The sequence below is a fragment of the Myotis myotis genome, unplaced genomic scaffold (genome assembly GCF_014108235.1).
Source record: "Myotis myotis isolate mMyoMyo1 unplaced genomic scaffold, mMyoMyo1.p scaffold_m19_p_2, whole genome shotgun sequence".
Taxonomy (NCBI): domain Eukaryota; kingdom Metazoa; phylum Chordata; class Mammalia; order Chiroptera; family Vespertilionidae; genus Myotis; species Myotis myotis.
This window is the reverse complement of record NW_023416324.1, coordinates 189,517,756-189,531,073: the sequence shown is the minus strand read 5'-3', so window position 1 is coordinate 189,531,073 and position 13,318 is coordinate 189,517,756.

The following is a 13,318-nucleotide window of genomic DNA, read 5'->3' as shown; positions in this document are numbered from 1 at the left end:
TCTTACCAGATCAAGGTCTTAAAAACCTATAAGCCTGGCCAGTGTTGCTCAGTGTTTGGCATCTATCCATGAGCCAGCAGGTCAGGGTTCCATTCCTGGTCAGGACACATGCTTGGGTTGCAGGCTTGATCCCCAGTAGGGGGTGTGCAGAAGGCAGCCTATTGATAATTATCTCATCATTGATGTTTCTGAAAGGAGTTTTAGGGGTAAAATTTAGGAGTTTTAGGAGTTTTAGGAAGGTTTAGAGGGTTTTAGGATTAGAGGTCCATTGGAGAGGACTGCCTAGATGAGGCCTTGGAGCTGCCAAAAGGTATACATTCACAGAGAAAAAAAAAAAAAAAAAGGTGCCACAGGATAAAGGGAGAGAAAGACATCCATTCACAGAAGATTGGAAAAAGCCACAGGGTATGGGGTGAAAGAGGAAACAAACTTTCACAGAGGATAGAGAAATGCTGACAAATGGGAGAAAGAGGAAAACAGATTTTCACAGGAGACAGAGAATTCTACCACTGAGTGGGGAGAGAAGGAGGGGACTCCACGTGGGGTTTGGGCTTTGAAGCTGATATTCTGCAAAAGAGTGACTAATAAGAAGGGAGCATCAAGAGGCAAAGAACTGCAGCCTTTATAAACCTTAGAAAAAGGGGCTCAGTGGGCTACCACCTTAGGACCCCCTCCCCATGTGGGAGTCTGTACTTGCTTTCAATACATTTCCACCCTTTCATCTACCACTTTTTTGTCCCTGGCTTCATTCTTCAAATCCACCTGGACAAGAACCCAGGAGAGAAATCACCCTAGCATTCTGCTCAGGTAAAACCACCCGATTCCCTTCTATCTCTCTCCCTCTCTCTTTCTCTCTCTGAAATCAATAAAAAACAACACTACTAGCATAAATGGGCAGTCTAAGTATTTTTTCACAAAAAAATGAACACAAAAATAAAAGTGATTGATTACTGAAACACATTTTTCAGTGTTTCCCTTTTAAAGTACATTGAAACATCATGAAAGTTGAGTGAAGTGACAATAACCTGATTTTCCCTGTCCTGCTTCAGATTAGTCCAAAGAGAATAAAAATACTCATCAACCTGTCAGAATCTAAAGGTGTATCTTTATATGTTCATTTATCTCTAGTTTCTTTTTTTTAAAAAAAAATTTTGTCTGGCACAGTGATAGAGAAGTATAATCTAAATGCCATCTCTATACTTCTTCTTCTATATTTTTATCTTCCTTACTTCAGGAAGGCATTTCAGAATAGTGAAAATGCACAAAATACTTGAAGAGACTATGAATTCTAGTTCATATATTAAATCCATGTAATAATCAGGACAAATTTTCAAACATTTCTGAGGACCAATTTTTCTTTGCGGAAAGATGGATAAACAAACAGTCATGTGTCACTTAACAATGGGGATACATCTGAGAAATACATCATTAGGCGATTTCATCATTGTGCCAATATCATAGAGTGTACTTACACTAACCTGCATGGTGTAGCCTACTACACACCTAGATTGTATGGTATATCTTATTGCTCCTAGCCTACACATCTGAATAGCATATTACTCTACTGAATACTGTAGGCAATTGTAACAGAATGGTATTTGTGTATCTAAACGTATCTAACCATAGAAAAGGCACAGTCAAAATATGTTATAAAATATTTTTTAAAAAAGGTATACCTGCCTAGGGCACTTATCATAGACAGAGCTTATAGGACAGGAAGTCGCTGTGGATGAGTCAGTGGTGAGTGGTGAGTGAATCCCTGGACATTGCTGTGCATTACTATGGATTTTATCAACACTGTCTCACCAGCCCTCCTCCTGCTTCCTTATGACAGAGCCAGAAATAGAACACTGAAGCTGTCAACGCTGCTCCATGAACAGGGCAGTGGGCTGGATTGATTGGAAATATCAAGGAGAAACTGGCTGGGTAAGGCATAGAGAACGATATTAATGACTGTGTGGAGGGAGTAAAAGGTGGCCTGCGGATCAGAAGGAGTAAGAAATCAAGATGGAGAGATAAAAGAATTAAGGAGATTGTCACGACAACGCGTTTTTGTCTATTGCATGTTGAAGCAGTGGTCAGAATTAAAATGTTGCATTTATTCAAGAAGAGAACGTTTAGTATGGAGAGGATGTAGAAATGATGACTCAATATTTTTACTTTGGAAATTTGTTTTCGGTTCCATTGACCCTATCTCACACAAAGGGCTCTCTCTCTGACATTGAATTGAGGGGAAAAAGAAAATTTATTTCTGATTTACATCATTACAACCTGAAAATATTTCCAAAGGGCAGGGGCAGGCTGGCTTCACACTAGCACAGAACGGTTTTACTCAAGTGACAGGGGCATTTAATACATGTTAAGGCAGTTCCTGTGGATCTGTGTCCTCTTACAGGATTTTATGTCGTCAACAAAAACTTACAACAATGCACTCTGAAGACCATCAAGCTAAATCTGGAAGGGCTGTGGCACCCTCTGAATATGTAGTGTTGGGGGGTAAGCTCTTCTGTGTTGAAACAGGTCAGTGGCAGACTGATTGGGATGTCATCTGAGTCCCCAAAATGAGGTGCTGTGAGAGGGAATATATAGCTAAGCCCCACAAATGTTGCTCCTGTCAGAGAAAAAAAATTCCTCCTGAACTATTTATGCTTTCATTTTTCATAGGAAATTCAGCTCCATTATGGTCCTAAGAGTTCACAGTTGTATATTTGACCTATTGTTGACTAAGACATTGTTATGCGGTGCACAAATGTAAAAACAAAAAAAAACCCTTGGCTCTTTAACATTAAAAAGGCTACATAATTTGATGAACAAGAATAGATCCAGAGACAAATGGTAGGGGATGGGGGGAAGTTAAAGAGCAACCAAAGAACTTGTGTGCATGCATATTAGCATAACCAATGGACACAGACACTGGTGAGGTGGGGGCTTGCCCAGGGTGGGAATGACTGGGGGTGAGGGGGTCAATTGGGGAAAAAGGAGACATATGTAAAACTTTAGACAATAATAAAAAAAAAAAAACATTAAAAAGGCTACAAAGTTGCATTTACATATTATGTATTTTTTAAAATGTATTCATGTTTCAATAACCAATCCCCAAAACCAGCAATACTTTAACACTGTCATTGCTTTTTTTCCTACTGGATCCAATAAAACTAACCAGTGCAACCTAAATTTTATATTCTCCTCTAAAAGGCATTTTTATTTTAATAAGTCTAAAGGGATATATTGAAACAAAGAAATAAATGTCCATTCATAGAATAGAGATGTGAACAGATAATTTAGGGATGAAGGAAATAGTACTCAAATTAATCACACCATATATGCAATGCTTTGTTTTGCACAAAGTATGATATCTGCTGTAGGTTTTCTCCTTTCATTTCGACTTATTTTAATTTATTCAAAGAGTTCCATAAATCTTTGCTTTTGGGGTCAGATTGAATAATGAGTAAGTATACATGGTAGAATTAAAACATGTAGCACCCACTACATGCATGGAATATTTCTAGGCATTAGGAATAAAAATATAGAAAAAAAACTAGACATAAACACATTTTTTAGAAACATCTGCAACATGGACAAATAGAAAGAACATTTAACTTAGGTAACTACAGATAGACCTATATCATAGAGTTAAGTCAGTTTATCATGTTAAGATTCAAAACTCTCATCTGTCATCTATTTTTATGACATTCTGGAACAGGCAAAAGAATAAGACCCTAAAACAAATTGGTGGTTGCCAGTGGCTGGGGCATCTACAAGAAACACTGGAAATTATTGAGGGTAATGATATCTTATATTTTGGTTGTGGTGGTCACAACTGTGTGCATTTGCCAAAACTCAAAGACTATACTAAAATAGTAAATCTTATTTCATATATTTTTGTGTTTAACAATTAAAAATAGTTAGGTGTAAATCTAGAAAAAAAGAGATAGTGTCGTCTAAAGATCAAAATGCTAAATACTGAAATCATTCAAAGGACAGTGAATATTGACATCCTAATCAAGTTCATTCATATCTCAATATACAGCTAGTGTAATGATTATTTTTAAATAGCCATTTAAATTGTGCATTTTGTTTATTGCCTTCAAACATTCTTCACCTCTCTCTCTCTCTCTCTTTCTCTCTCTCTTCTCCTTTTCTCTCTTTCAAGCTTACTCCTAGGAATGGAAACCATTGGGAAAAAGCAATGTTACTGAAAATGTCATGTGTGCCTATTTGCTCTTTGTAATGAACCAATGAAAATAATGCCTCTGTTTTAATTAAAATCAATTGTCAAAAGTCTAACACTATGAAATAAGCTAAAACAGATCGCTCAGCAATTCTGGCTCAATATAAAACACTAGAGGCCTGTTGCACAAAATTCATTTACAGGGGGATGGTTCCTCAGTCTGGCCTGCACCCTCTCCAATCCAGGTCCCCTCGGGGAATGTCCGACTATTGGAAGTTGGACATCCCTCTCACAATCCGGGACTGCTGGCTCCTAACTGCTCCTCTGCCTGCTGACCTGACCCCCCTAACTGCTCTCTTCTGCCTGCCTGATCACCCCTAACTGCCTCTGCCTCGGCCCCACCACCATGACTTTGTCCAGAAGGACGTCCGGAAGGTCTCTGGAAGATGTCTGGTCTAATTAGCATATTACCCTTTTATTAGTATAGATTAGAATAAATAGAACAAATTCTATAGATTCATTAATTAACTGACATTTTGTCCATGTGTCTCTTTTTTTAAAAAATATATTTCTTTATTGATTTTAGAGAGAAAAGGAGAGGGAGAGAGGGAAACATCAATGATGAGAGAGAATCATTGATTGGCTGCCTCCTGCACACCCCCCTACTGGGGAATGAGCCCACAACCCAGGCATGTGCATTCGACCAGAATCAAACCTGGGACCCTTCAGTCCACAGGCTGACACTCTATCCACTGAGCCAAGCCTGCTAGGGCTGTCCATGTATCTCTTAAATAGAGAAAGAATAGAAAAGCAAGCCAAATATTTGCCAATGTCATATCTGATAAGGGCCTAATCTCCAAAATGTATAGGGAACTCATACAACTTAACAAAAGGAAGATAAACAATCCAATCAAAAAAAAAATGGGCAAAGGACCTAAATAGACACCTTTCAAAAGAGGACATTCAGAAAGCCAAGAGACATGTGAAAACATGCTCAAAGTCACTAATCATCCGAGAGATGAAAATCAAAACAACAATGAGTACCATCTCACACCTGTCAGACTGGCTATCATCAACAAATCAACTAACGGCAAGTGTTGGAGAGGATGTGGAGAAAAAGGAACACTCGTGCACTGCTGGTGGGAATGCAGACTGGTGCAGCCAATGTGGAAGACAGTATGGAGTTTCCTCATAAAACTAAAAATGGAACTCCCATTTGACCCAGTGATCCCACTTCTAGGAATATATCCCAAGAAACCAGAAACACCAATCAGAAAGGATATATGCACCCATATGTTCATAGCAGCACAATTCACCATAGCTAAGATCTGGAAACAGCCTAAGTGCCCATCAGTAGATGAATGGATCAGAAAAGTGTGGTACATCTACACGATGGAATACTATGCTGCTCTAAAAAGGAAGGAACTCTTACCATTTGCAATGGCATGGATGGAACTGGAGAGCATTATGCTAAGTGAAATAAGCCAGTCAATGAAGGAAAAATACTACATGATCTCACTCATTCATGGATAATAGAGACCATTATAAACTTTTGAACAATAATAGATACAGAGGCAGAGCTGCCTCAAACAAATTGTCAAACTGCAGCGGGAAGGCAGGGGAGGGTTGGGGGCAGGAGGGAGGCGGGTAAGAGATCAACCGAAGGACTTGTATGCATGCATATAAGCATAACCAATGAACATAAGACACTGGGGGGTAGGGGAGGCCAGGGGATTGTCAAGGGCTGGGAAAAAAAAGGTCACATATGTAATACCCTTTGTAATACTTTAAGCAATAAAAAAAGAAAAAAAAAGGAAAAGAAAAAAAAAAAGAAAAGCAAGCCAAAATGAAAATGTATACATCAGACAGCAAGGAAATAATATTTTAAAATATATTAATGGAATTTTAAATTCCATAGTTTTCAATGAAAATGTGACTTCTAACTTGTTTAAGTTAGAAACCTATCAATAATCTTAGACCTCCATGTTACATGACTGGCTGGCGACTAGCTATGACGTGCACTGACCACCAGAGGGCAGATGCTCAATGCAGGAGCTGCCTCCTGGTAGTCAGTGCACTCCCACAGCCAACCTCCTGCAGCTGGTCCCTTCCTCCCACCAGCTCTGATCGGAACTGGGCAAGATGGCCAGGCCAAGGGACCCCACCCATGCACGAATTTGTGCACTGGGCCTCTAGCTTTCTAATAACAAACATAAAATAATGGAAGGATAACAGAAAATTTATTTTGAATACATTTATGCATATAGTTTCTTCTTAGGTTTAATTCTTATTTTTAGGTTCATAGAATGCTATTCTTTAAGATTTAAAATTATCGCAGATTCATTGTTCTTTCTATTTATAGATGTGTACAGTACTTTACAGAGTATCTATACTGTTATCAAAAGTATTTGATAGTATGTATGTGTTTATGATGTAATTGCAGTTTTTCTGTTTTTTTAAAAATGCAGTGGGAGAGTATTTTATTTGTACCGAAATGTTATTGCATTAGTTGTGAATAGGTTAAATACTCTCATGTGAATTAGCCTGGACATCAGCCGTTAATGTTTACACATAAAATGCAAAGTGCAAAACAAATTTAACTCAGCTTAGCAGAGAGCATTGATCACAAATGATGCAAAGGTCAGAAGAAAAAAAAATTTACCAGACTATATCTTCAACCTTTATTTTTTTTTTTTTTACTTCAAATCTGAAACTGAGGTTGTTCTCTCCTGCCTCTATCTAGAATTGATCTAATTTTATTTATGATATTATTAATTATTTTTAAAGAATACTATAATTTAATAGATAAGAAAACAGTCAAATAACCTACATGAATGAATAAGGACAAACCTAGTTGCATTAAGTCTGGATATGGAAAAAGCCCTCTACCCTAGTCTTTCTATTCTCATTCTGGAACTAAGTTCCCACAAGTCATTTTAAAGATTAAGATATATAGGTTTTCACTTAATAAAAGATTTGGGACCAGTTTTTCATTATACAACTGCAAGCATTATACTTGATTCATTAATGAGACAATTTAACCTCTACCCCCCAAAAATCTGAAGATATCGGAAACGTTGGGATAGGGATTTTGATGAAATAGGAAAGGGATTCTATTCCAAAGGATTTGAATTTACCTGCAATGATACACTGAAGAATTTTTGTGAAGTTGAAGAACAGTAGTTCACTAAAAATCTGAATGAGCTTACTAACGCATGCAAAATTGTTAGCATTTTATGACAGTTCAGAAGCATTTGGCTTATTTCACATTTGCTATAGTGACCCAAAGCATAAAAGTGTCACATACTATAGATGTAATTTCAAGTACAGTATAAACCATTAAACTTCCATTTTTATGAAAAGCACACATGCATTTATATTCTATTCATACTACTGCAAATATTGCAGCAATAACCATTTTAACCCGCATAATGAGAAAATGTATTCATTCTTTTTTATGTGTGTGATTAATCACTATGCTTTAATTATGTTCAATTGGTAACAATGAAATTGGGTTCACCACAACATGAGGAACTGTATTAAAGGGTCGCAGCATTAGGAAAGTTGAGACCACTGGTCTAAGGTTTATTTCTACCTCAATTGCTGGCTCCTACCCAGCCTGGCCCAGGTCCGGGCTTGGGCAGGAGGCAACCAACAGATGTGTTTCTCTCACATCGATTATTTCTGTCTTTCCCTCTCTCCCCCACTCTAAACATCAATGGGAAAATATCCTCGGGTGAGGATTAAAAAAACCAACTGAGGTGGGTAACCTGGTCAGAAGGTCAAATCTTCAAAGTGCATGCAAGCTACTCCCCCCAGGGGGTCAGGACTGAATGTCCTTGAGCATGTCCAGGAAGGCCTGCGGGGATGGTGCCTCCACATTCTGGAAGGTGTTCTGGACTCTGCCGTACAACATGAAGTGTTCCATATCCAGGCAGATGAACCCGAAGTGGTTCTCATCGAACAGGATGAAGACTCCAGGAAAGCGCCTGGGGTAGGCGAAGCCACCTAAGTCTAAGATATCAGTAAAAATTTCCACGCCATAGAAACACATCCTGCAGGTTTGGGGGTAGTTCCGGTCTCCTGAGTGCAAGCCCATGGGCAGAACAAACGGAACAGGCTGCTACTCCAAAGCTGCAGCCCCGGAATCCCTGACACTGGGCTGGTTAGGGCGCTGCCATCCATGACCCTCGCTTTCCTCAGTCCTGTCTTCTTGCTGCTGCTGCTGCTGCTGCTGCTCCCAGATCACCTGCTTGTCAATCATCTTGACCACACTGGAGAGCTCCTTGAAGTTGCGAAAAAGCTCGCCACCTGGCAGCTGGATGCGGCGCATGAGGTGGATCTCTAACCTCTCGATGGAGTTGCCCATGATCTGGGTGACGCTGGCATACTTCCCATGGAAGCTGAGCATGACAATCGTTAGGCCGTAGATATCGCAGTTGCCTTGGAAGAGGCCTGGCCTGATGAGGTCGTCCGGGTGGTGCGGCGGGAGGTAGAGGCGTCTGGAGGTCAGGCAGTCATAGTGATGTCTGTCCTTTTGCACCAGTCCCGGCCTCCGTTCTCTCCTTAGCCACCTTGGTAAATAGGTTGGGCGGTCTGTCCTCTTGCACTGCATGGTGAACCTGTCCTTCCAAATCTGCATGTGGCGGTGGTGGGCCCTGCTGAGGCGGCCTGCCATGCACTCCACCACGGCTGATTTCCTCTCTGTCAGGCGAATTCTGAACGAGCGCTGGAAACGTATTGGGCCAGTGCCGGGAGCCGGTCCATCTTTGCTGTTTCAAGGGACCTGGCATATATGGCATACTGTTCTTAATATGTTTGCTCACCTTCTTGGCACTATGTGTTTTAACCAAGGTCTCTGAGAAAGGTTGTTTCCCCAGGTAGGGATTTTCCCCTGAAGTTAGGGAGGGAATAAAACCTCTTAACTAGTGCCAGGTGGGTAATTAATCACTTTAACTACGAACAATCATGCTTAAGCTACATAATCTTTACTCCCTGGAATGGAGATAAGAAACGCCCTAACCTTTGAAATAGAGATTGATAGGATTGGAATCAACTGGTATAAATACAGATGTAAGAAGACAGAACACACAGAACTAGAGACAGAAGAACTTCGCTGGAGAGAACATGGCAAAAGATCCTGGACTGAACCTGACTACAGAAATGGGCAAGAGAACCTGACTAGAACCTGGTGACTGAACCTGGCTGGAGAACCTGGACTGAACCTGGCTGGAGAACCTAGCAAGAGAACATGGACACAGAACCTGGCTGGAGATCTGAAGCAGAACTTCGCTGGAGATCCAGACCAGAACTTGGCTGGAGATCCTGGCTAGAGATCCTGGCTAGGCTGCTGATCAACTGAACGCTGTCTCTGTGTCATTCCTTCTTCGCCGACTCCATCCACACCTACGGGGAACCCCTGGACCTGCTGGGGCTGGACCCCGGCATCTGGCGCCCGAACAGGGACCCCTTAGGTAAGCCCCCCTGCACTCGGGACAGATCAGACTCCACCATAGGAAGAGGGTGGATAGTCTTCGCCGACTCCGTCCACACATTTGGGAACCCCTGGAACAGGATTCCCCTAGGTAAGCCCACCCCCACTGAGAACCCCCACACTCGGGACGGATAGGACTCCACCAGGGTGCTACAGACCCCCCTATAGAGGATAAGTAGGGTAAGAAGGTGGATAGTACAGAACTTAGATTGAGAAGATGTGCCATACTGAGTCCAAAGAAAGAAGACTCTGTATTGATCTTTAGATTAAGAAGATGTGCCATACTGAGTCTAAAGAAATAAGACTCTGTATTGATCTTTTAACATATGCTTGCTAGCAGAGGAATTAAGGTTACTCCCAGTCAGACAGAACGTTTTATACAAGAAATATGTCCATGCTTTTCTGAGGAAGGAAAGGTAAATGTAATGGCATGGGAGAAGGTAGGCCCAAGGAGCCTTATCCTTAACCCCACTGCAGCCTTTCCACCCCGGGAAAGTGCAGGATTGGCAAGCTCTCCCTGGGGTGATAGATCAGGACTCAGGTAATAGCGGAAAGCGCCAATCCTACTCTTAAAATGGATACAAGAGAGCATTTCGGGGTTTTCTTTTTAATGCCCGCTTTTAAAAAATAAAAAAGGGGGAATTTGCCGGGAGCCGGTCCATCTTTGCTGTTTCAAGGGACCTGGCATATATGGCATACTGTTCTTAATATGTTTGCTCACCTTCTTGGCACTATGTGTTTTAACCAAGGTCTCTGAGAAAGGTTGTTTCCCCAGGTAGGGATTTTCCCCTGAAGTTAGGGAGGGAATAAAACCCCTCAAATAAGTGCCAGGTGGGTAATTAATCACTTTAACTACGAACAATCGTGCTTAAGCTACATAATCTTTACTCCCTGGAATGGAGATAAGAAACGCCCTAACCTTTGAAATAGAGATTGATAGGATTGGAATCAACTGGTATAAATACAGATGTAAGAAGACAGAACACACAAAACTAGAGACAGAAGAACTTCGCTGGAGAGAACATGGCAAAAGATCCTGGACTGAACCTGACTACAGAAATGGGCAAGAGAACCTGACTAGAACCTGGTGACTGAACCTGGCTGGAGAACCTGGACTGAACCTGGCTGGAGAACCTAGCAAGAGAACATGGACACAGAACCTGGCTGGAGATCTGAAGCAGAACTTCGCTGGAGATCCAGACCAGAACTTGGCTGGAGATCCTGGCTAGAGATCCTGGCTAGGCTGCTGATCAACTGAACGCTGTCTCTGTGTCATTCCTTCTTCGCCGACTCCATCCACACCTACGGGGAACCCCTGGACCTGCTGGGGCTGGACCCCGGCAGGCCAGGCACATGGGTGTTAAGGCCAGGCCTGTACATCCAGCCAGTAATGCATACACCATCCACCACGACATTCAGCAGTCCTCTATTTCCTCTATAGTCATTATCTAGCTGCCACAATCCCAATATGTGTCTGTATGGGTGGAACAGCTTCAAATAGACTTCTCGATAAGACATACCGATCATCTCCAGGTTCTGCAAGTCTTCAGGAACGCCAAACTCTTTGCGGCAGCGCTGTCTCCAGATGCTGTCGGTGTGCAGGATGCGGTGGAATTTGGTGCAGACCTGGGCCAGGCTGAGCAGATCGGTGCCGGGGAGCTGGGCGAAGATCTCCACCAGCATCTCCACTGGCAGGTCCTGCAGAGAGCAGTGCAGGGGCGGTGGGGGCCGCATGGGGCTCTGGATTCCTCCACTCCCCCAACAGCACCCGGCTGCCCTGTCAACCTCGAGGTTATTTTGTGCAGGGGCCAGGGCCGGGGCAGGCTTGCCCTCAGCCGCTGCCATCTCAGCTGGGCCTTGGCGCTGCTGACGACATCGACATCCCTGCAAAGAGCTCAAGCCGCAGATGCAAGCGCACTCCTCCATGCCTCTACCTGTAACAGCCACCACAGTGTGGGCTGCTGCTCCTCAGCTGGCTTTAAGCTGGGTCTAGCCACGCCCCTCAGGGCTTAGCCACGCCCCCTCAGACAGGAGCCAATTGTAGGACTTTAAACCCATACTTATTAACAGTCCCCTCCCTTTCCCAGTGCCCCCTCCCTGTACTCCCACCCTAAGCCCAGGCAGTAACTAATCTGATTTCTGTATGGATATGCCTCCAGAGATATGCCTATGGGTGAGGACGGGGGGGGGGGGGGGGGGGGGGGGGGGCGGGGGGGGATGATGAGGGGGGGGAGACGACATTTCACATAACTGCAGTCATAATATCTGGTGTTTTGTGACTGGCTTCTTTCACTTAGCATAACATTTTAAAGTTTTAAGTATGCTATATTCTAGTGTATGGGTATACCACATTTTGTTTACCCACTCATCAGTTGATGAGTATATGGGTAGTTTCCGGTTTGAGGCTCTTATGAATAACGCCGCTATGAACATTGTGTACAAGTTTTTTTTGTGTGAACATGTTTCCATTTCTTTTGGGTATCTACATAGAAGTGGAACTTCTGGGTCATCTGGTAACTCTATGCTTAGCATGTTGAGGAACTGCCAAGAACATTTTCCAACGTGGCCTCACTATTTCACATTTCCAAAAGCAATGTACGATGGGCCCAACTTGTAAACATTCTCATGAATGCTTTTTTAAAAAATATATTTTATTGATTTTTTAAAGAGAGGAAGGGAGAGAGATAGAGAGTTAGAAACATCGATGAGAGAGAAACATCGATCAGCTGCCTCCTGCACATCTCCTACTGGGGATGTGCCCTCAACCAAGCTACATGCCCTTGGCCAGAATCGAACCTGGGACCCTTCAGTCTGCAGGTCGACTCTCTATCCACTGGGCCAAACCAGTTTCAGCATGAATGCTTTTTATAAAAAAAATATATTATAGCCATCCTAGTGAGTGTTGAGTGGTATTTTATTATAGTTTAGAGCAGAGTTACTGACTGTAGGTTGACTTGACCTTGAACTCCATAAGGGAGATCTATTCTATGCTCAGCCTTCACCCAGCCTCTGCCAAATCTCTCAGGCCCCTGGTAGGAATGGGCTCCTACACATGAGCAAGGATGGACTCGAGTTCTTCACTTTCACTTGACCTCAGTTCTTCACTTTCAAGTGACTAACCTTCCTAGTTCCTTGGGTGAATGAATGCCCTCAAAAAAAAGTTCACAGGATCTGCCCAGTACGAACATAATTTTTCTATGGGCTGAGACTGGCCCTGCCCATTCAGACAGGCTTCCATTCTCATGTTGAGAGCAACTAAATCCCTTCTTTCCATTTTTCTGGATTCCTCCCAGAGAAACTCTCACCTTTGGAGGGTCACCTTAGTACCCTGGGAGGAATTTGATCTGCCTTTGTCAGGAATAGTCATTTAGGGTGGTTTATATGATAGAAGGGTGTAAATTCCACCTAACACACACACTGACTTCGATCATTTAAACACTAAAATTTCTCAACCCCTCCTTTGAAGAATAGCCCTATATTATTATTGTTATGTAACTGGGTAATGGGTGTAAAGACTCTTCTTTTAGGAACCTGCATTGAGGGGATTTTGAGGGATGGTCTCCAAGGGTACATGTGTGTCTGGTGGGTCAAGGAGAACTTAGGAATGTGAGTGCAGCTGGTGTTTGGCACTAGGAGGGCTTGATTGGCTAGTG